The 25,655-nt window shown below is 32.7% G+C and overlaps 1 long non-coding RNA gene across 3 annotated transcripts; it reads right to left on the bottom strand.

Annotated features, from left to right (window-relative positions):
* Positions 1–1,074: 1,074 nt before the first annotated feature.
* Positions 1,075–7,442, bottom strand: LOC114293593 (uncharacterized). 3 transcript variants are annotated; one of them, XR_014335478.1, is made up of 8 exons: positions 7,241–7,442; positions 7,116–7,164; positions 6,886–7,024; positions 5,728–5,860; positions 4,288–4,597; positions 4,168–4,211; positions 3,303–3,381; positions 1,075–1,287 (listed from the first exon to the last, which is right to left on the bottom strand). It is a non-coding gene; the product is annotated as an uncharacterized LOC114293593 (long non-coding RNA). The 3 variants fall into 3 exon arrangements; XR_014335479.1 differs by lacking the exon at positions 4,288–4,597 and having other exon boundaries at positions 7,241–7,437; XR_014335477.1 differs by lacking the exons at positions 4,168–4,211; positions 4,288–4,597 and having other exon boundaries at positions 7,241–7,435.
* Positions 7,443–25,655: the final 18,213 nt, after the last annotated feature.

Here is a 25,655-nt window from a genome sequence, read left to right as displayed (position 1 = left end):
GGAAATTTAGAATGGGGCTTTAGGTAATTTGTGATGTGTTACGTATTTTTATAGTAAATATTACACAATTTGTGATTGAGAAATAAATTTACACAATTTTGTGGTAATATTAAGTATTTTACGGTATTGTTACACATTTTGTGAACAAAAAATGTTTTGATAAAAAAAAGTGTAATATTATCACAAAAATACATAACACTGCCACAAAAGGCGTAATGTTATTTCTCAATTATAAATTGTCTCAACTTCTATAAAATATATATATATATATATGTGTGTGTGTGTGTGTGTAACATTTACTACAAAAATACGTAAAACACCACAAAAACATGTAATAAGGTGCATGTGGTATATACCCTTAGAGGAGTGTATACCATAAGATTTCCCATCTACATATACATTTAAGGAAATCTTATGGTGTGCACCCTTATGCACCCTACCAAAAAAATATGTAACTTTAGTTCAAAATTTCGTAACATCAATAACAAAATACGTAATCTTGTCACAATTTGACATAATCTAAAATATAATGGATGATGTTGCAAAAGTTTGTGATTTAATTATGATATTTTTTGTTATGTCAATTTGTGACAAGATTATGCATCTTGATAGTTCACTTTGATGCTTATTGCACTCTCCTCTTTATTGATGTATCTTTTTCATACTTTGTATATTTTCATCAATAAAGCTTTTTTTGCTGATCCCCCCCCCAAAAAAAAAAAAAGAAGTATCAATTAGTAGCAGAGCACTTTAAGGCATGCAATGTCAATCACATCACAAATGATCTCACATTCACTTTTACATATCAAAATTATAATATATTCTTGACAATGACTTCTTCCTATCAACTCTGCTCTTGTATTTCAACTTATTAATTTTTATTTTTTATTAGAATGTTGAATTTGTATAGTATAGGTTTAAAGTTTAATAATTCTATGAACCTTGAAAATTTACCTATAATTTTATCGTGAAAGTGAAGTGGAGGGTGTAGATTTAAAGTTAACTTTTTTTTTTTTTTTTTCTGGATCGGCAAAATGAAGAGAATTTCATCCACTTTTTGAATTGTGGCCTAGGTAAGATGAATCTCATCCACTTTTTGAATTATGGGTAAAAGTCTAGGTCCTTCTAAGTGCGTAACATAATTGTTTGAAGTTTGTAGAATATGAATCACTCCATAACAAATGTGGTCTATAAATTAAATGTTTTGATCAATTTTTTGCAGTACATAGTGGTGCTGAAACACCTAATTTAGTCACTAATCACCAGTCCAACTGCCATCTTGATCCCCTGTAAGAGTATCAATTAAAATGAGCATCAAATTACCAATCTCGATCCCTATAAGAAAACTGAGAACCAAGCAATTAAACACCCCCTTACCCATCTTGATCCCCTGTAATAGTAGCAGCAAAGCACTTTAAGGCATGTAGTGCCAATCACATCACAACCGATCTCCCATTCACTTCCACATATCAGAATTACAATATGGTATTGGCAAATGACTTCTTCCTATCAGCTCTGCTCTTGTATTCTCATTAAATTTTTTTCTTTTTCTTTTCTCTTTTAACAGTCAGTCGTGAAGCTGGTATAGAATGTTTGAATTTGTCTATAAATACATACATACATACAGACCATCTCTTCTGGCAAAAAAACCACCTATTTCCAGTGTATTCATCATGGACACACTAATTCTTGTGTTACTTTTCCTTTCTTTTTCTTCTTCTTCTTCTTCTTCTTCCGCTCATGACTCAAGCATCCATGTCGGGTCCTGCGTTCTACGTGTTTGGAGATTCAACTGTTGACGCAGGAAACAACAACATTGAAGATGGTATCAAGGCAAACTTTTACCCTTATGGTGTCAACTACAACAATCAATCCACCGGCCGTTTTACAAACGGATTAACTGCCGCTGATTTCATGGGTAACTACTATTTTCAAGTTTCTTTGAGTTTTGAGTTTTGTTCGACTAAAACACCAATACACAACCTTCATAGCAAAAACAAAACTTAGTAGTTACCCATGAAATCAACGACAGTTAATTCGTTGGTAAAATAGCCGGTGGATTGATTGTTGTAGTCGACGCCATAAGGGTAAAAGTTTGCCTTGATACCATCTTCAATGTTGTTGTTTCCTGCATCAACAGTTGAATCTCCAAACACGTAGAACGCAGGAACCGACGTGGATGCTTAAGTCATGAGCGGAAGGGAAGAAGAAGAAAGAAAGACAGAAAGAAAAAGTAACACAAGAATTAGTGTACCCATGATGAATACAGTGGGAATAGGTGGCTTTTTTGCCAGAAGAGATGGCATGAATATGTATGTATTTATAGACAAATTCTAACATTCTATACCAGCTCCACGACTAACTGTTAAAAGAGAAAAGAAAAAGAAAAAAAATTTAATGAAAATATAAGAGCAGAGATAATAGGAAGAAGTCATTTGCCAAGAATATATTGTAATACTGATATGTGAAAGTGAATGGGAGATCGGTTGTGATGTGATTGGCACTGCATGCCTTAAAGTGCTTTGCTGCTAATTGATACCCTCACCCATCAAGATGGGTAATTTGGTTCTCATTTTAATTGATACACTTATGCTATGTTTGGTTGGGGGATTTGGAAAGAGAAATAGAAAATGTAGGTAAAATGAGAATAAAATATACCTAAATTTCATCTAATTTTACACACATTTTCTCTTTCTCTTTCCATTTCCAAATCCCTCCCCAAATCCCCCAACCAAACACAGCATTATAGGGGATCAAGGTGGCAGCTGGACTGGTGACTAGTGACTAAGTTAGGCATACAAACTTATGATAGTTTATTGTATAAAATGGACATTATAGTTTAAAATTATATTTACCACTCATTTTATAAAATAAAATATGATTAATTAGTGTCTATGAATGTTCAATCAAACTAATTTTTTTGTATATATATATATTTTCGAGACCTACGAGATTAACGATTTAGATTATTGTCATAAGCCCAATGGAACTCACAAAGTGGACAATGATGGAGTCTTGAGGGAAGCTTCTCTCAATATGTGTGTGTGTGTGTGTGTGTGTGTGTTTGCAAAGAAACCATTAATGGAATCAAACATAGGTAAATCTCGTAATGTGTGGGGCGCATTTTTTTTTAGAGTTATGTGTTCAATTCTACGTAGCAGAATAGTACTCTTTCTGTCTAGAGCAATCACAATAGCCATCAAAACAGATTCTTAATTTTCACATGTAAAATGAAACCAAGTTGAACAATAGATAAACAACAAATTATTAACAAATCCATCAGTGGAAGGCAGACCAATTACCTAATCAACCATTGCAGCAAATAAAATCACAACTTTTTATGAGCTAATCGAACTCTACTTCAAGCCAAGGCATATGTACCTGAAACAAAAGGAAGAATAGAAAATATAAGTAAGCAAGCTCCATTATCCAAAATTAACCCCCTAAGAATTGCCCATTGTTTGTTATTAAAAATAAGATCCAACTCTCACTGTTTGATTCACCAATTTGAATATACATGTTTTATAGAGGGGCCAATTTGAGAGAGAATAGACAACTGCATGCTCTTTACAACTATCAATTAGTAACCAAACAAATGTGACATTTCAATCCAAAAATGTGAGTGCCAAAAAACATGAAAAATCATTTCTACGAACATATGAAGAAGCAAACCAAGCTGAAGGTAGTAAATAGCAAATAAGCACAATCACTTTTCAACCTTCTATACTGAGTGACAATTTTTTAACATGAAAGATCCATTCATAGAAAAAGACCTATCTCATCTTAGAGCAGAAGAACAAATAGAAGTCACCCATTTATAGAAACTCATTTCATTGAAAAAGACTTATGTCATCTCATAGTAACCTATCTCATATTCATATAAATGAAATCAAAACCATAAAGAAACACAAACAATTATGCCCAACTTCTCTGCACTCCTCTTTCAGTCATCCATAAAGAAATTGAAAGAAAAAAAATTCAATCAATACTACATAAACAAACCTACTATAAGAAATGAGTAAATTTAACAATATTAAAAATGTGTAAATTTATGTCAGTAACTTACAAATAACAAAATTAAATTTAAAAAAATTTCGCAAACTAAAAACAAATTGAATAATTTAATTCCCAATGGAAGCCAAGCATCCTATTAAAGAATTAGGATACCTTTAATGGGTTAACATGGTGCACTGAAATGCTAAGAAGAACAGCTGCAAAATAAATAAATAAAACAATCAAATAGCTCAAACTATTGAAATCCACCCATAAGCAAACTATGAAACCAACCTTTTGAATCCATTTAATTTGCTCATGGGAAGCAGCCAATCCATTGCCAGAACAAAACAAAAAAAAAACAAAATTTAGATTTAAATATATATATATATATATATTGATTCCCAATAGAAGCCATCGAAACCATCACATACTGTCAAAGACACACGCTCACACACATCACATAACATAACAGATTCCTGGGCAAAGACACACACACACACACAACAGCACATAACATAACATATAATATTGCCAAATTTTAGTTCCAAAACTTAATCTAAATTCATCAGGTGGACTGCGACCTCTTCCTTGAGAACAACAGCTGCAAAAAATAAATAAATAAATAAATAAAACAATCAAATAGCTCAAACTATTCAAATCCACCCATAAGAAAAATATGAAACCAAACTGCAATGCCTTTAATCGAAAGAAATTTAAATGAAAAAAAAATATTACAACAGGAACCACTGCAATCAAAAGCAACACTATTAAACATCATTATACTATTTAATCAAAAACAGAACCAACCAACATCATTATACTATTAATCATTATACTATTATTTTTTTATTATACTATTAATCATTATACTATTATACTATACCAAGAAAATGGCATAGGCAAACAACCATTGTTGAGCTTTGGCGACCCACCATGAAACAAGCTCATAAACATCTATCTAGCTATATATTATATAAGCAAAAGCGAATTTTCGTGCGGAGTTTTGTGAGAACTCCAAAATTTTATAATAAATTTGTGAATTTATCAAATTAAAAAATAAATTTAAATAGTATTATGATTACAATTATATTCTAATCCTAACATTATTTACACGGTGCCTTCACTCACGGGCATACGCTAGTCTATATATATATCAACAACCAACATACGCTAGTCTAAAACCCTGTCTATATACAGTGAAGGTGAGAATAAGGAATGCTTAATCATAGGAGATAGCTTCTAGCTTCCAATTTTACTTGATGAGTTGCTTCTCTAAAGTTACGGTCCAAAACGAATAAAAATCAATCAAAAAAAAAAATTTTTTTTTTTTCTTTTCAAAGAGTATGGAGTGAATTCATGGGAAGGAAAAAAATTCCTAAATGGAGAAATGAAACTTACACCAATTTATTAGTAACCCAAATAAACTTTAAAAAGTTGTTTATTTAAACAGAGCATTGATTCCACTAAAAAACCCTCAATTTTGCCAACTACTCCACTCAAAAACTTCATAGTAAAACAATCCAATTCCAACCCCAAAATCATAAAATTGAACAAAGAATCATACCTGAAAGAAGTCAGCGAACCCTAACATGCAAATCAAAATATCATGAAAATGTACTTGAAAGAAGTCGGCGAACTTGAACATTAACATGCAAACATTTATGTAAACATAGCTATTGCTGAAGAGAACATGTTCATACTCAATACTCAAAGGGAGAAAGGGAGAGAAACCTGGTGGTCCTGTTGATTGAACAGCAGTACAGCGATGATGTGGTTGGATGAAAGCACACAAACAGAGAAATAGAGAGAAGTATTGGATGAGAGCACACAAACACAAAAGTTGGGAATCCAGCTGCAAAAGATGCTGTAAACCACAATAACAAAAGATGAGAGCACACAATAACAGATCATCAAAAAAATTCTGCTCATATAACTCTGCACAAAAAAATTCTGCTCATATAAACAATTCTTATAACCACAAACAACTGCAAAAAATGCTGTAAACCACAATAACAAAAGATGAGAGCACACAATAACAGATCAAAAAAATTCTGCTCGTATAATTCTGCGCAAAAAAATTCTGCTCATATAAACAATTTTTTATAACCACAACCAACTGCAAAAGATGCTATAAACCACAATAACAAAAGATGAGAGCACACAATAACAGATCATCAAAAAAATTCTGCTCATATAATTCTGCGCAAAAAAATTCTGCTCATATAAACAATTTTTTATAACCACAACCAACTGCAAAAGATGCTGTAAACTACAATAACAAAAGATGAGAGCACATAATAACAGATCATCAAAAAAATTCTGCTCATATAATTCTGCGCAAAAAAATTCTGCTCATATAAACAATTTTTTATAACCACAACCAACTGCAAAAGATGTTGTAAACCACAATAACAAAATATGAGAGCACACAATAACAGATCATCAAAAAAAATTCTGCTCATATAATTCTGTGCAAAAAAGTTTTGCTCTTATAAACAATTTTTGTAACCACAACCAACTGCAAAAGATGGTGTAAACCACAATAACAAAAGATGAGAGCACACAATAACAGAGGAGAGAACACAGAAGATGTTGTAAACCACAACCATCTTCCTCAAAACACTCAATGATGATAATTGCAAAGGTACCGGGCAATTAGGCTTTTCTTTTGCTATGTTTGGATCTTGATAATTGCAATAGAGTACTGAGCACAAAGATTGGCAGTCAGGAAATTTTTTCTGGGTAATTTAGCAGTCAGGAAATTTCTTATGCAAACAGATTGGTTAAGAATTGTCACAAATTTTACTCAACAACACTATTACAGTGAACAAGAAATTGGGTACCGACACACATTGAGTGTATGAACACATTCAGAGGCAGAAATCGAACCTTGCGAGGGTTGGTGTCGATGCTGAATTGTGTTTTTGCTCTTTGTTGATCTTCCTCTTCAATGGTGGCAGTAGACTGATGATGATGATGATGAGCAGCGGCGGTGCAGTTGAATTTTGTAAAAATAAAAATTGGTCCACTGGAATGCAATCAAGAAATTAATTAAAAGAAGTAATAAATAGATGTTGGCACACACTAAACTGATCTACGAAAGAGAAAGGAAATCGAACCTTGCGAAGAATCACTGTCGTTAGGGCAAAAATCAGAACCTCAAATCCACTGAGAGAGAAGGGCGAGGCAGAAATCAGCCACAAAAACGAAAACAGAGAGAGAAGGGGAGAGGCAGAAATCGAACCTTGCGAGTGCGAGTTCGAAGGGAGGGTGGGTGTCGATGCTGGTGGTGATGATGAGCAGCGGCGGTGGTGCTGAGCGGCGGTTTCTGTACAACACAATTTCTTCGTACTACAACACCTTGAAGAAGATTATGGGAGAGACTTGGCTCCAACCAATATATATAGGGATTGTGTGGGTGTTTGGGGTGATGCTAAAAGAGTAAAAAAGTTCCGATTGCCAAATATAGCAATAATTTTTTTTTAGCAACTTTTCAAATATAGTAATAATTTTTCAGCTTCTAAAGAAAATTAAAAAGTTACTGAAAATTTCAATCTCAAACAATGATTAATATAATACTATAAGCACAAATTGTATATACATGATAATGCTCTAGTATGTAATATACACTATAACACCGTATGCAACTTTACAAAAAATTACGTAAACTTTCATAGACTTATATAAGTAATTTTACAAATCATAAATTTATGAAATTTCTCTGTGACAAATTGAAATTTCTCTAATAATATTAATGAAAAATCTTAACTAATAAGAAAAATCATATTAGATCCCTCTTACTACTAGAAATTAGAAAGTGATGTTTTATTAATTTTTCCATATACTACTTCAAAATAAAATAAAATAAATAAATAAATAGTAAAAGGTTCCACTGATTGATCTTATGCCATATAAAGTGCCTTGGAATGTGTTGACTAGTTTTGCCTTCCATAATAAATCTAATTCGATATGTAATCTTAGTTTTTAAAAATATTTCCTACTATTTTTATGTTGATTTTAACCCTGTATATTTCATTTACAACTATTGACATATTCCCACAAATTTTACAACCGATTGGGTAACCTTTTTATTTTTTTTATAGAAAAAATGAAATTATTATTGGTAAAACAAAAAGTGAATATCTATACTATATATTAACTAAAAGTGATCATTTGGGTACTCCAATATTTTTAACTAAATATCTAAATTTTTGAATTAAAAATTAATTTTTTTAAAAAGCTACGGACTAACCCATTAAACCAATAATTATAAAAAAATATATATATTAATTATCTCATTAGTTTTAATTTTTAAAATAAAAAATAAAAAATTTCTTTCTTGATTTTCCTAAATCTATTCTCTCTAAAAAATTTAAAAGGAAAATTTGAGATATCTCCAAAATATTAATTTAAAACTTTTAATTTTATGATTTTTGAAAATTGAGAAATATACATATAACAAAACATTGCAACTATAGATAATAGTTTCCATATATTTTTACAGATTTTACAATCGATTTGGTCAGCGTAATCTTTTTTTTTTCAATTTTTTTTATGAAAAATGAAATCTTTACTAGCATTAGGTCCAATTTAAAAAGAGTATAAGATATTAGATTCAGTGGACATTTTTTGTTGGTGAGAGATCCACCATTTGTCAAATAATTTGGTGAGAAATAGGGTTGCAAACGAACCGAGTCGAGTCGAGCCGAGCTTGGCTAAGCTTGAGCTCCGCTTGTTTACTTATCAAGCTCGTTTATTGAGCTCAAGCTCGGCTCGGCTCGTTAATGTTAATGAAACTCGAACTTGGCTCGATAATTTTTTTTTTAATATTATTTATATGATTTAAATAAAAAATATTATTTATATTATTTAATATATAAATAATGTATTTATACTATTATTTATATATATATATATATATATTATTTAATATATGAATAATATATTTATTATATAATTTAAATAAAGATAAATGAGCCAAGCTTATGTGAACTCGAGCTCGGCTCGTTTACAAACGAGCCTAATATTCGAGACCAAGCCTAATATTCGAGCTCAAGCTCGGCTCGTTTACTAAACGAACTGAGCTTAACCGAGCTCTTAATGAACCGAGCTGAGCTTGTTCATGAACAGTTCTATTCATTTGCAGCCCCAGTGAGAAGTCCTTTGGTTATTTATGAGGACATTTTATTTCTAATTTTATCCCTTATCTATCTGTTGAATTTTGTTTGTTATTTGTTTAACTTTTTTGACTATCTATTCAACTATATATATATATATTTTATCTTTTTAATTTTTTGACTATCTATTTAATTTCTTTTCCTTATCTGTTCAAATATTTGTGATGTCCCGGATCTTAGACTTGATCGGTATTGCGTAATCTGATAGTTTGTTTTACTCACAGCTTTTTGATTATCGTATTGGGTCGTTGAGATTTCAATTATACTCTTACTTAACATATCTTAACGTTTCCAAGTTAAAATTTTGAGTTTTGTTGGAAACTTGTTTCGGAGTGTGAAATCAAAATTTTGGAGCCCAATTATTGTGTTTTACAAACGGATTAACTGCCGCTGATTTCATGGGTAACTACTATTTTCAAGTTTCTTTGAGTTTTGAGTTTTGTTCGACTAAAACACCAAGACACAACCTTCATAGCAAAAACAAAACTCGAACCCCCAAAAACTCAAAGAAACTTGAAAATAGTAGTTACCCATGAAATCAGCGGCAGTTAATCCGTTGGTAAAACAATTGATTGTTGTAGTCAACGCCATAAGGGTAAAAGTTTGCCTTGATACCATCTTCAATGTTGTTGTTGTTTCCTACATCAACAGTTGAATCTCCAAACACGTAGAACGCAGGAACCGACGTGGATGCTTGAGTCATGAGCGGAAGGGAAGAAGAAAAAGAAGAAGAAGAAGAAGAAGAAAGGAAAAGTAACACAAGAATTAGTGTACCCATGATGAATACAGTGGGAATAAGTGGTTTTTTTTGCCAAAAGAGATGGTCTGTATGTATGTATGTATTTATAGACAAATTCTAACATCCGATACCAGCTCCACGATTGACTGTTAAAAGAGAAAAGAAAAAGAAAAAAATTTAATGAAAATACAAGAGCAGAACTAATAGAAATAAGTCATTTGCCAAGACCATATTGTAATTCTATATGTGAAAGTGAATGGGAGATCGGTTGTGATGTGATAGGCACTGCATGTCTTAAAGTGCTTTGCTGCTAATTGATACCCTCACCCATCAAGATGGGTAATTTGGTTCTCCTTTTAATTGATACTTTATAGGGGATCAAGGTGACAGCTAGGCTGGTGACTAGTGACTAAATTTGGCATACAAACTTTTGATAGTTTATTTTATAAAATGGACATTGTAGTTTAAAATTATATTTACCACTCATTTTATAAAATAAAACATGATTAATTAGTGTCTATCAATGTTCAACCAAACTAATTTTTTTCTATATATATATATATATATATATATATATATATTTTTGAGACTGACGAGACGAATGATTTAGATTATTGTTGTAAACCCAATTTCACATATCAGAATTACAATATAGTCTTGGCAAATGACTTCTTCCTATTAGCTCTGCTCTTGTATTTTCATTAAATTTTTTTTCTTTTTCTTTTCTCTTTTAACAGTCAGTGGTGGAGCTGGTATAGAACGTTATAATTTGTCTATAAATACATACAAACATACAAACCATCTCTTCTGGCAAAAAAAAAAAAAAAAAAAAACCACCTATTCCCACTATATTCATCATGGGTACACTAATTCTTTTGTTACTTTTCCTTTCTTCTTCTTCTTCTACTTCTTCTTCTTCTTCTTCCCTTTTGCTCATGACTCATGCATCCACGTCGGTTCCAGCGTTCTACGTGTTTGGAGATTCAACTGTTGATGCAGGAAACAACAACAACATTGAAGATGGTATCAAGGCAAACTTTTACCCTTATGGCGTCGACTACAACAATCAATCCACTGATCGTTTTACAAACGGATTAACTGCCGCTGATTTCATGGGTAACTACTATTTTCAAGTTTTTTTGAGTTTTAAGTTTTGTTCGATTAAAACACCAATACACAACCTTCATAGCAAGAAAAAAACTCGAACCCCTAAAAACTCAAAGAAACTTGAAAATAGAAGTTACCAAATAGTGCCTTGGTGTAATGTGGGCCATATATGTAAGATAAATCTAATCCATAATATTTTATGAATATATTTTTCCAATTATGTAAGATTACATTACTAAAATGGAAAAAATTAAATAAATTAAATTCAAATTATGATGTTTAGATTATGAAAGAATTGAATATTCAAATTATGAAATAAAATTAATGCTTAAATATTTTACTATTTCCATATTGGTCCGTTTACCCATAAAATGATGTCCTACTTGTGGGCTAAGTTTGATAGCTTTCTTCTGATGGGTCAAGCTAACATGTTTGGTACATAGACGGATAAACAGGTCGACATTTGAGCCTTACATGATGAGAGACATATAGACACAAATCGGTCAGTTGCCAAAACCCCTGCGTTTTACAAATCACGCCTCATGATCCAACCATTGTGTCGTTTTGCCAAGTGGATAGGCACCTCATCACCACTATATATACATGTCCACAATCATTGTCCTATCATATCAGATACAACATACGTACGACTTGCCCGACCATTACACATAACAAAACCATTGTCAGACAACTACACGTTCGTTTTCGAGATCCAAATTAGTTTATGCAAAAGGAGTAGGAGGGGAGAGCAGCATGAATGCGGAGTCGAACAAGTGACATTGGTACTGGTGGTGGTTCTTTGCCTCATCTTAGGTCCAGGGCCACTGGGGCCGCCGCCATTGTACGTGCTCCTCCTCTTCCCTGTGGTGGCTGCTGTCATCTTCATTTTCCTTTCTCAAGTCCCCAGGTGATCCTCTCATTATATTATATGTAAATAAACTAACATATAGTAATCATATAATATTGAATAATTAATCTGGTGGTATGGCTACCATAATGGATTCAATAGTTAATTGCGGGTTAAATTTTGTGTTTTGCTGTCAAGTTTCAAATTCAATCAGGTAATATCCTTCTAATCCATTATCAGTATGTTTAATTAATTTCCTCATGTTATATAGTTCCAGATTAATCAAAACAAGAGTTTCTTACCATTACAATAAAATTTAATAAGAGTTTGTACTTGATCAACGTGTTTTGGATACTGGATTTGGATAAAGATGTATAGGGAATTAAAAAAAAAAAAAAAAGAAAAGAAAATTTGAAAAAAAAAATCTTAAATTTGATTTACACGTCCCTTTTGTTTACTTTTCTCTCTACAAAATATATATTCATATTCAAAATCCGAATACACCACCTTACATGTATCCTTTACGGCAATCATTTCACTATTGAATCCATTATGGTAGCCATACCACCAGATTAATTATTCAATATTATATTATTACTATATGTTAGTTTATTTACATATAACATAACAAGAGGATCACTTGGGGGCTTGAGAAAGGAAAATGAAGATGACAACAGCCACCGTGGGGAAAATGAGGAGTACGTACAATGGCAGTGGCCCCAGTGGCCCCGGACCCATACCTAAGGGAAGAAAAATGAGGCAAACAACCACCACTAGTATCAATGTCACTTGTTCGACTTCGCATCCATGCTACTCTTCCGTTCTACTCATTTTGCAAAAACTAGTTTGGATCTCGAAAACAAATGTGCACTTGTCTGACAATGGTTTTGTTATGTGTATTGGTCAGGCAAGTCGTACGTATGTTGTACTTGATACGATAGGACAATGATTGTGGACATGTATTTATAGTGGTGATAAGGTGCCTATCCACTTGGAAAAACGACACAACGCTTGGATCATGAGACGCGATTTGTAAAACACGGGGGTTTTGGCAACTGGCCGGTTTGTGTCTATATGTCTCTCATCATGTAAGGCTCGAATGTCAAACTGTTTGTCCGTCTATGTACCAAACATGTTAGCCTGATCCATCAGAAGAAAGATATCAAACTTAGCCCATAAGCAGGACATCATTTTACGGGTAAACGGACCAATATGACAACAGTCAAATATTTTATTCAATTCTTTCATAATCTAGACATCATAATTTGAATTTAATTTTTTTTTCTTTCCCTTTTAGTAATGTAATTTTACATAATTGGAAAAATATATTCATAAAATATTTAAAATTTAAATATATGGATTAGATTTATCTTACATATATGGCATTTCCTACAACACCTTGAAGAAGATTATTGGTGATGAGAGAGATCCACACCATAGAGGGAGTTAAAGAGAGAACGTGTAGAGAGGGAGTTTAATAGAGGTGTTTGGGTAGAAGTGGGAGAGAGAGAGAGAGAGGGGGTTTGGGAGAGACTTGGCTCAGAGCAATATATATAGGGATTGAGTAGGTGTTTGGGGTGCTGCTAAAAGAGTAAAAAAGTTCCGATTGCCAATCACCTATAAAAGTCAAATGTTACATTATTTTCTTCACCAATAATTTTGTTTAGCAACTTTCAAATATAGCAATAATTTTTCAGCATTTAAAGAAAATTATAAAGTTACTAAAAATATCAATCTCAAACAATGATTAATATAATACTATAAGCACAAATTGTATATACATGGTAATGCTCTGGTATGTAATATACACTATAACACCGTATGCAACCTTACAAAAAATTACGTAAATTTTCATAAACTTATATAAGTGATCTTACAAATCACAAATTTGTGAAATTTCTGTGTGACAAACTGAAATTTCTCTAATAATATTATTGAGGAATCTTAACTAAAAAGAAAAATCATATTGGATCCCTCTTACTACCAGAAATTAGAGAGTGATGTTTCACTAATTTTTCCATATACTACTTCAAAATAAAATTAAAAAAATAAAAAAATAGTAAAAGGTTCCACTGATTGATCTTATGCCATATAAAGTGCCTTGGAAGGTGTTGAGTAGTTTTGCCTTCCATAATAAATCTAATTCGATATGTAATCTTAGTTTTTAAAAATATTTCCTACTATTATTTATGTTGATTTTAACCGTGTATATTTCATTTACAACTATGACATATTCCCACAAATTTTACAACAGATTGGGAAACCTTTTTATTTTTTTTTTATAGAAAAAATGAAATTATTATTGGTAAAACAAAAAGTGAATATCTATACTATATATTAACTAAAAGTGATCATTTGGGTACTCCAATATTTTTAACTAAATATCTAAATTTTTGAATTAAAAATTAATTTTTTTAAAAAAGCTACGAACTAACCCATTAAACCAATAATTATAATAAAAAAAATATTAATTATCTCATTAGTTTTGATTTCTAAAATAAAAAATAAAAAATTCCTTTCTTGATTTCCTAAATCTGTTCTCTCTAAAAAATTTAAAAGGAAAATTTGTGATATCTCCAAAATATTAATTTAAAACTTTTAATTTTATGATTATTGAAAATTGAGAAATATACATATAACAAAACATTACAATTATAGATAATGGTTTCCATATAATTTCACAGATTTTACGATCGATTTGGTCAGCATAGTCTTTTTTTTTTTCAATTTTTTTATATGGAAAATGAAATCTTACTGGCATTGGGTCCAATTTAAAAAGAGTATAAGACATTAGATTCAGTGGGTATTTTTTGTTGGTGAGAGATCCACCATTTGTCAAATAATTTGGTGAGAACTACGGTTACAAACGAACCAAGTCGAGCCGAGCTTTGCTAAGCTTGAGCTCCGCTCATTTACTTATCGAGCTTGTTTATTGAGCTCGAGCTCGGCTCGGCTCGTTAATATCAATGAAACTCGAACTCGACTCGATAATTTTTTTAAATATTATTTATATGATTTAAATAAAAAATATTATTTATATATTATTTAATATATGAATAATATATTTATTATATAATTTAAATAAAGATAAACGAGCCAAACTTGACAAGCCAAGCTTATGTGAGCTCGAGCTCGGCTCGTTTACTAAACGAACTGAGCCGAACCGAGACCTTAACGAGCCGAGCTGAGCTTGTTCATGAATAGTTCTGTTCATTTGCAGCACTAGTGAGAAATCCTTTTGTTATTTAGGAGGACATTTTATTTCTAATTTTATCCCTTATCTATCTGTCGAATTTTTTTTGCTATTTGTTTAATTTTTTTGACTATCTATTCAACTATATATATATATATATTATCTTTTTAATTTTTTGACTATCTATTTAATTTCTTTTCCTTATCTGTTCATACATCTGTGATGTCCTGGGTCTTAGACTTGACCGGTATTGCGTAATCAGATAGTTTGTTTTACTTACGGTGTTTTGATTATCGCATTGGGTCGTTGAGATTTCAATTATACTCTTACTTAACGTCTCTTAACGTTTCCAAGTTAAAATTTTGAGTTTTGTCGGAACTTGTTTCGGGGTGTGAAATCAAAATTTTGGCTTTGGCTGGCAAAACTACTCGTGTGGATTTGGCAACTACTCGAGCGAAATCGAATAGAGTTTTTGGGAAATTTTTGTACAGAATCCGCTCGTGCGGATCTGAAAACCGCTCGTGCGGAATTTTGTTGAAAATCTGCGTTGTTCACTATCGTAATTCGCTAGTGAGAGACATCATAATCCGCCCGTGCGGATTTCAGCGTGTCTGTCTCGAATTCCACAAACTGAGGCCAAAAACGTGTTTTGTACACTTTCACTTCTCTCTCTCTATATATATATATTCATCTTTTATCTTCCTTCTCTTTACGAACCCATCCAAATTCAAACTTCTCTCTAAGATTTAGCAAAAACCTTCAAGAATTTGATAGGGATTTTTATACCAAATCGAAGAGGGCAACGAGGGCTACGTTTACACCGATCGAATCAAGTTTTCATCAACATTGAATTCTAGGATTTTCATCTCCTTCCTCTCCCAAGCTTAAGGTAGGGACATTCATAGAGTTATATATACATTTTTGCAAGTCTATGCTTGTTTGGAGTATTTCTTTCATGTTTGAAATATGGTTTGGGTTCATGAACTCTAGATGGGTTTTTAAGATGGATTTCTCTATATTTCCAAAACGTTTTAGAGTATGAGCTATATATTCTAAAGTGTGAGTGTTGTTTTGGAAAAATCCTTTCAAAAATGGGACAAAAACCTAGTTTTGGTGGAAATCCTAAAAATTTGGGGATTTTGGAAAAGATGTTGAGGTATTGTGAATTTCATGCTTGATAAACTATTATGTGAATAAATAGTGGAGAAATTTCTATAGTTGTATCAAATGGGGGATTTCATGGAGAAATGAGAACTTTTGATTTTCTAAATTTTCTGTTTTGAATCTGCCAATATCCTGATTTCAAATCAACTTTAGAAAAAATGATTGAATCCTGTAATCAATCTAAAGATCTTTTTTGTTCGGGGATAGGATACCTTATCCATTTCAAAGCATCATTAAGAGGTTTGTAATTGATGTCCAATCTTGGCACATCTCTTTCAATTTCTGCATTTTTGTTAACATAAAAGGCTGTACAACTCCAAGGAGAATAACTTGGTCTAATAAGATTTTTCTATAAGAGAGTATTTATTTCTATTTTACAAAGTTTGAAATATTCTTTTTTCATTTGACTGGGCCGCGATCGTGTGGGAATTTCGTGCTCATCAAATCCTGGTTCATAAGGGAGAGCAACTATGTGTTTTTTGCGTTTCCAAAAAGCATTTGGAACATCACTGCGGATTGCTGTATGAAATTCTTTTTCAATCATTTTAATTTTGTTCTGTAAAGAAGATTGTTGCAATCTCTGTTCTGTAGTTAGAAAATGAATTTTGATTTGGAGGAAATTAATTTGTTTTTCCTTGAAATTAACTAGATCCTTTATCTGATCCAATTCCTTGGTATAAGGTTATGTAATAAACTCAAAAATAATCGGTTGATTACTTATGGTTGTATGAATGCCTATAGAATCTATTTTAGTGATTGGCATTAATAAACACAGAAATGGTGTCCCTAAAATAGTAGATTGAGACATGTTTCTGATAAGGACAAATGAGGTTGGGAGACAAATGCCCTGGTTGCAGATAAGGACTTCTGGAAGTTTGTATCTAATGTACATTGAATTACCACTAGCACTGGTTAGTGACTGGGTTGTTTTCGGGAAATATTTTGTAGGAATTAATCCTTCCTGGATACAATTCATATCAACACCGCTATCTACAAGAGCGACAACATCCTTTATTATAAAATCTGGTTTTATAATAAAAGTTATTCTGATATACCATTTCTGGAAAGTAACTTGATTCATGAGCAACAAATATTCAGTTTCTGATGTAGTACTGGATTCGTCTTTTGCCAAACCTTTATCTTTGGTTAGGCTTTGATGTTGGTTTAACTGAGTATTAATTTTCTTAATATCAGCTGTAATTGCTAAGTTTGCTGTTTGAAGATGTTTAATTTCTACTTTTAAAGCATTAACTTCCATCTTAAGATCCTGGATTGTGATGGGTTTTTCATCAGAAGTATGTTGTAATTGATTATAAACTTCTTTCATACTGTAATGTTTAAGGGGAAGACCAATGACTTCCTTTTTATGCTGTTGATAACACATTTCAAGGAATTTTAACTTCATTTCTGGATTAGAGATTTGATCAGCGATGTTTAATATCTGTTGTTCAGTGTCTGTAAGAACATTGATACTAGGTCCACCTATATCAAGTCCATTTATTTCAACTATTATTTTCCAATAGTTAGCTTCTAAAATTTGATTTATAGTATTTTGCTTACATGAACAAATTTCTGAAGGTGAATCAGACTCTGTTTCAGAGGCAGATGGTGAATAAAGTTCTGCAAGTCCATCATTTGAACTTGAACTATTACTGGAATCTTCATCAGAAAGTATCTGAAGAATTTGTTTCTTTATATGGTCATCTAAAGCCATTTCATTTAATTTTTGTTGTATTTTGGTTTTACAACGATTGGCATAGTGACCAGTTTGTCCAGACTTATAACATTTAATGGTGGATTTATGGTTTTGCTTTATGTAAGACGTTTGCTTCTTAGGTTTAGAAGGTTTAGAAGGCTGGGGTTGCTGGTATTGTTTAGGAGTTTTGTATTTTCCGCATTTTTTGGAATAATGTTTTGAAGATTTTCCAAATTTATGTTTCCTGTTTTTAGAGGGATACTGAACTTTGGTGTCATAAGAAAATTGCTCACAAAATTCACCTAATTCATTTTTACTATGTTTCTTCATTTGATGCTATAATTTAAGGTCATTGCACAAGGCCAGACCTTCCTCTGTGACCAATCTGATAAGTTGGCCATAGGTATAATCTGTATAAGGAATAAACATTCGATTATGTCAATCCTGTAATTTTTTCCTAATTCTTTCGACAAAGAGAGTAGGAAGGCCATCAACAAATTTGGCTTTCCAATGTTCACTATTAGCATCAGAATGACGCACAACCCTTATCATGAAAACATATTTATACCACCTAAAATGGGATAAAGAAGGGCATCTAAGATTCTGTAAAAGTTCTCTACTCTTATCTTCAATACCATCAGTGGAGGCACCAACAAAATGGTGTAATATGGTATTAAGAAGAGTATAAACAGCATCTTGTTCTGTACGAACATTTCCTGTTAAGGGTTCGATTATACGTTTATATGAACTTAAAATCTCATTCTGTTAAGTTTCAGTGATGATATTATCCCACCATCCTTTGAGAATTCCTGTAAAACTGTTGACTAAAAATCGGGCTATGTCATGGTCATCGTTATCATTTTGTTTACAAACTGTTGACTACATTATCATTTGATGCAACAGTTCAAATATCTGGTATTCAGAAAGACCATCTAAATTCCATTCATAGATGGTTTTTCCATGATAAGCTTTCTGGGTTTGAAGGAAATCCTCTTCATAGAGAATATCCATAGGAGTGGGTTTGGGATAGTAATACATACTAGGGGCTGTTTTACTTGTATTTCCAAAGTGTATTTTGTTTATGCAAGTTGGAGTGTCCTAGAAATTATTTTTGATTTCTGTAATTTGGGAAAGAGTAAGATTCTGAGAATCTTCTTCTGTTTTTTCCTAAATTACTTGTCTGGACATCATATTAATTTGTGAGGATTCCCCTATACTAAGATTCTTAATTCTTTTGACTAGAGTATCCACGAATTCTGTATTTTGTTTAGGTGACTTAAGTTTGAACTTTGTCACCTCAAGTGGTGGTTTAATAGTAACTGGAATTAAGGATTCAGATTTTGGCTAGATTTTATAACTATCTTTAATTTGCACAACAGTCTCTTCTATTCTAGTTAATTGTTTTCCTACTGTTTGGCAATAAAGATTTGTATAATTATTCTGTTTTATCAGAGGTACTATGTATTTAACAAGTATTGCTTCCCTCTTGGAAAGTCTTTCTGGAGTTTCGACAAAAGTCGTGATTACCAAAGTTTTCCTGGATGTGGTATCATTAGGTTTAAGTTCTAATGATTGTGGAGGAGGATGAATAGATACAATATTTTGGCCGTCCGTAGTTACCCAAGTTCTCTGTATGTTTTCAAGTACATTAAGCTGATTTTCTGTTTGCTTAACATTTTCCATAAACCATAATGGAAAAGTTGGAGTATCTGATATTGCTCTAAGTGAGCATAATACTGTTGTTTAAGCTGAAGTAGTTGGGTAGGACTATGATTCTTAAAATACCATGTCCTAAGCTCCTGGTATCTATCCTGGTAAAAATCATGGTTTAGGATTTTGCGATTTTCACTTCCTGGTGTAAAATCCATTAAACTTCAAAGTTCATATCGCTAGCTGTAGGGCTATAAGGACTTCTGGATTCATAAACACCATGTGGTATCTGGTTTTTTGAAAATTGAACACCTTGTACTACAGGGTCTGTAGTGTTGTCAGGATTAGTGTCACTAGGAGGTCAGGAAGACATTCCTTGTAACACTGATTCTATAGGTTTTGAGGTTGATTGTCTTGAAGACTCAGGTAGATCTACTCTGTAAGATGGAGCAGTTCTAAAGCTGGCACTAGACATGCTTCTGGATAATGGCATGTTTGGCCTATTAAAGGTGAGGTATACATTACCTCCTTGCGTCTGTATAATATCATCTATCGATTGTCTGACAATGGGCCTAACTGGAACATCATTAGGAATATGCTACTTATCTGGAAAGGTTATATTTTGCCAAGGTATCATTCTTGCAATAGCAACCTGACTACTGAAAAGGTTAGTATCAATAAGAACTGAGTGTCCTAATTCACTCTGCTTTTTGATATAAGGATTCAAAGTGGTTAAAACCTTTAAATGAATCCGAGAGATAACTATAAAAGGTGGTGACCCTGGAAGATACTTATATCCATGAGAAAGAATCCTAAGCTCTAAGACTTTTGATAAATTATGATCAATAAGTGCTATGCTGATATATGTTAAAATATGATGGTCCATGGGAAAGGTTGGTTTCTATGGCTCCCATTAGAGATGCTTTCCAATCAAGACATCTACCATTTTCGAAGGGTGCATTGGATACTGGTGTTTTGCCCAAGTAGGGTCAAAGGCTTGAATGCTATCTGCACAAGTCCTGTATGGACGTATTTATACTTTTGCAAGAATGGGTATAAATCCTGTATGTGTAAGAGATACATAATCTCATCATCATTGTATATAGGAGCAGCATGCTCAAATGTTTTGATTATCTTCCTGCTGGTAAAGTCAAAGGTTCCTATCTTATAGATAGTACCTCGTTTGACTTTTGGGATAGTCCATTTATCTAGAGCTTCCTTAACATCCTGGTAGGTGACTAACTCAGCTGCTTCTGATGTAGAAGCTACTGTATTTGCTACTGTAGTGATTGTATCCTCTGTAGGTGTAGTACTCATATGTATATGTATTGGGACCATATATGTATAATTTAAATAGAATATAATTATATTACAAGCAATAATAAACATGGCTCTGATACCAATGTGAGGTGCTTGACACAGGGTAAAGCTAAGCACGTCTATCAACAACTTACAAGGATATGACCTAACCGCAATCACTGCTAACCAGTCTACCTCTATGCGACTTGAGTGACGTCCCACTCAACCCAACACTGTTCTACCCTCAATTAGTACAAACCCAGGAATATTACTATTCATATTATTATTATATTAAATTCAAATTATGCCATATATGGTCTCATAATTTTACTGTAGAGTGGGTGGTGGCCGGACGACCACTGCCAACAAACAAATCTACTCCTGGATCTGCTATTCTGTTCTTTATATCAAAATACTAAAATTCTGTAAATGTATTGCTCTTACAGTCTGCAAATGGCAATTATCAACAATAAGCCAATAATTATGACGTTGCTTATAATATTCTAATGAAGCATTTAATTCAACCAGAGTATCTACAGGCATACATTAAAACATTAAAAGTAATAAATACTTACAATCAGAACTGCAAACTTTATTAAATAGAGAGATGCACACCGATAGAGAGAAAGCACACTTATGTTAAAACTTACAACACTCTGAAAGCTTATCCTCAACAAGGGTGAGGCTATCCCTTATATAGGCAAATAAAATATAAGGTAAGATAAGGGTGAGGACACGTCCTTATCCTCAACTGATCTGATGATGACTCAGCACCTTATCTTCATTGTCCCGTAGTGGACAGTTGTGTGGACAGCTGTATGATTTATGCTAGATGGTCGACAGAGCATCTTCTTTTGGCTAAAGAAATTATTTTGAATTTGTCGTTTTGTGCCGACGCTTCTGAAAAGTAATGCTGGCGGAGGACAAGGGTCATTTACCCTTTCCTTTTCCTTTTCTGTCTTTTTCTTTGTCAATTTTTTATGAAATGAGACTAGTCAAAGAGTCCCAAAAATCACCAAAGTTTGGCTCATTGTCGGCAGGGTCTTGAGATTCGCCAGCAAGCACTGTGAACTCATTTTCGTCCTGGTCTGGATATTTCTCAAGGTCAATCCCTTGACTGCTGGAAACAAACTTCATGCTGGTATCATCACTGGAGAGAGATTGAAGGAACTGTTCTTTCATATAATCCATACTTTTAATTATTAATTCCTGTTCGGATAGATCTAGATACCTTTGCCTTAATTCAGATTGAATCTGGACAAAAGGATTCTTTACGACTGGAGTTGCTAAGAATAATTTGGGAACAACATCCCAGCATGCTTTAGTATGAGCATGGATTTTTTGTAAAATTTCCTGTTGTTGTTAAGGGGGTATCCAACCCCTTTGTCCACCACTTCACAAAGAAAACTCTTTTGAGGCGTGGAACTTTATTCTGATAATCACATTGGAAATCTCATTTCCATATCCATGGAATTCCAAAGCAAATAACAAAATAAACTACTGATTTAGACATAGAAATGTCTTTGTATACTGGAAGACGGTTGTAAGCAATTTGCCATTCATTAAATGCCTGCCTAATTGGTTTTGGAAAAACTTCTAACTGGAGCCCGAACTTATCCCACCAAACTTCTCTCTAAGATTTAGCAAAAACCTTCAAGAATTTGATAGGGATTTTTATACCAATCGAAGAGGGCGACGGGGGCTACGTTTACACCGATCGAATCAAGTTTTCATCAACATTGAATTCTAGGATTTTCATCTCCTTCCTCTCCCAAGCTTAAGGTAGGGACATTCTTAGAGTTACATATACATTTTTGCAAGTCTATGCTTGTTTGGAGTATTTCTTTCATGTTTGAACTATGGTTTGGGTTCATGAACTCTAGATGGGTTTTTAAGGCGGATTTCTCTATATTTCCAAATCGTTTTAGAGTATGAGCTATATATTCTAAAGTGTGAGTGTTGTTTTGGAAAAATCCTTTCAAAAATGGGACAAAAACCTAGTTTTTATGGAAATCCTAAAAATTTGGGGATTTTGGAAAAGATGATGAGGTATTGTGAATTTCATGCTTGATAAACTATTATGTGAATAAATAGTGGAGAAATTTCTATAGTTGTATCAAATGAGGGATTTCATGGAGAAATGAGAACTTTTGATTTTGAAGCTTGATGAATAGCTTGTTGTTGAGTTTTCTTGGAAGGACTAAGTTTAAAATAATGATTATTATGTGAAAAATGTTTGCATGATGATCTTGCTATATTATCTCTTGGAAGATATATATTATGATGTTACATTGATAAGAGATACGAAAATTTTGATCATAATGGAGGATTGTGTGGTAGAAATTGAAAATGGAACTATATTAATGCATTGTTACATGTTGCATTACCATTCCACGTCATCTTTGTTATCATTGATTTGGAATTTTGCATTTGCAAATTATTGCTTTGAGAAATGAATTGTTTTGTGAAACAAGATCATCTCGAATTGTTTTGGGGTAAATACGTTGGTAAGTCCAGATAGGGGGTGTAGTTTGGTATTGATTAAGTTGGTCTGAGTGTCTATGGTGAAAGACCAAAAACACGCACGGAAGAGATATCACGTGCCTTCCCGTTAGCAATCGGTAAAGTGGTGATTGGTAGTACTTGATATATCTACTTGCAGACACCAACCTAGGGATTACCTGTGTTGTATTTACCACCCCTTGAAACTATATTGAAGTTATTGAATTGTTGTGCTTTCAAATTGCATCGTGCACAAGATTTTCAAAAGATAAAGATATGTGTTTTGAGCATAACATGCTATATGCATTCATCTTAGGAGACTGTATAAAATGTATATAATTTGTTAAGATCTTCCTACTGGACTTTGTGCTCACCCTAATGGATTTTGTGCAAGAAAAGATGTGGGGATCCTGCCGAGTTAATGGCATGGAGTGTATTTTGAGGGCAAAAGGCTGTTTTCTTTTTTTGTAATTATTTTTGATAAGCCAAACGTCAAATTTTCGTAGCCCAAAGCACACTTTTAGCAACATAGGACTCAAGTTGCTGAGCTTGAGCTCCGCTCGTTTACTTATCGAGCTCGAGCTCGAGTCGAGCTCGACTCGGCTCGGCTCGGCTTGTTAATATTAATGAAACTCGAACTTGGCTCGATAATTTTTTTTAATATTATTTATATGATTTAAATAAAAAATATTATTTATATTATTTAATATATAAATAATGTATTTATACTATTATTTATATATTATTAAATATATGAATAATATGTTTATTATATAATTTAAATAAGGATTAACGAGCCGAACTTGATAAACCAAGCTTATGTGAGCTCGAGTTCTGCTCGTTTACAAAACGAGCCTAATATTCAAGAACAATCCTAATATTCGAGCTCAAGCTTGGCTCGTTTACTAAACGAACCGAGCCGAACCGAGCTCTTAATGAGCCGAGCTGAGCTTGTTCATGAACAGTTGTGTTCATTTGCAACCCAGTGAGAAGTCTTTTTGTTATTTAGGAGGACATTTTATTTCTAATTTTATCCCTTATCTATCTGTTGAATTTGTTTTGTTATTTGTTTAACTTTTTTGACTATCTATTCAACTATATATATATATATTTTATCTTTTTAATTTTTTGACTATCTATTTAATTTCTTTTCCTTATCTGTTCAAATATATGTGATGTCCCGGATCTTAGACTTGACCGGTATTGCGTAATTTGATTTTACTTACGGCTTTTTGATTATCGGATTGGGTCGTTGAGATTTCAATTATACTCTTACTTAGCATCTCTTAACGTTTCCAAGTTAAAATTTTGAGTTTTGTTGGAAACTTGTTTCGGAGTGTGAAATCAAAATTTTGGAGCCCAATTATTGTGTTTTGCAAACGTATTAATTGCCGCTGATTTCATAGGTAACTACTATTTTCAAGTTTCTTTGACTTTTGAGTTTTGTTCGACTAAAACACCAAGACACAACCTTCATGGCAAAAACAAAACTTGAACCCCCAAAAACTCAAAGAAACTTGAAAATAGTAGTTACCCATGCAATCAGCGGCAGTTAATCTGTTGGTAAAACGGCCGGTGGATTAATTGTTGTAGTCGACCCCATAAGGGTAAAAGTTTGCCTTGATACCATCTTCAATGTTGTTGTTGTTTCCTGCATCAACAGTTGAATCTTCTAACACGTAGAACGCAGGAACCAACATGGATGCTTGAGTCAGGAGCGGAAGGGAAGAATAAGAAGAAGAAAGGAAAAGTAACACAAGAATTAGTGTACCCATGATGAATACAGTGGGAATAGGTGGTTTTTTTTGCCAGAAGAGATGGTATGTACGTATGTATGTATTTATAGACAAATTCTAACATTCTATACCAGCTCCACGACTGACTGTTAAAAGAGAAAAGAAAAAGAAAAAAATTTAATGAAAATACAATAGCAAAGCTGATAGAAAGAAGTCATTTGCCAAGACCATATTATAATTCTGATATGTGAAAGTGAATGGGAGATCGGTTGTGATGTGATAGGCACTACATGCCTTAAAGTGCTTTGCTGCTAATTGATACCCTCACCCATTAAGATGGGTAATTTTGTTCTCATTTTAATTGATACTTTTACAGGGGATCAAGGTGGCAGCTAGACTGGTGACTAGTGACTAAATTTGGCATACAAGCTTTTGATAGTTTATTTTATAAAATGGACATTGTAGTTTAAAATTATAAGTACCACTCATTTTATAAAATAAAACATGATTAATTAGTGTCTATCGATGTTCAACCAAGCTAATTTTTTT

Source organism: Camellia sinensis, chromosome 7, assembly GCF_055761805.1.
Source record: "Camellia sinensis isolate YWXY chromosome 7, ASM5576180v1, whole genome shotgun sequence".
In the NCBI taxonomy this organism is placed as follows: domain Eukaryota; kingdom Viridiplantae; phylum Streptophyta; class Magnoliopsida; order Ericales; family Theaceae; genus Camellia; species Camellia sinensis.
This window is presented reverse-complemented; position numbering and strand designations above follow the sequence as displayed.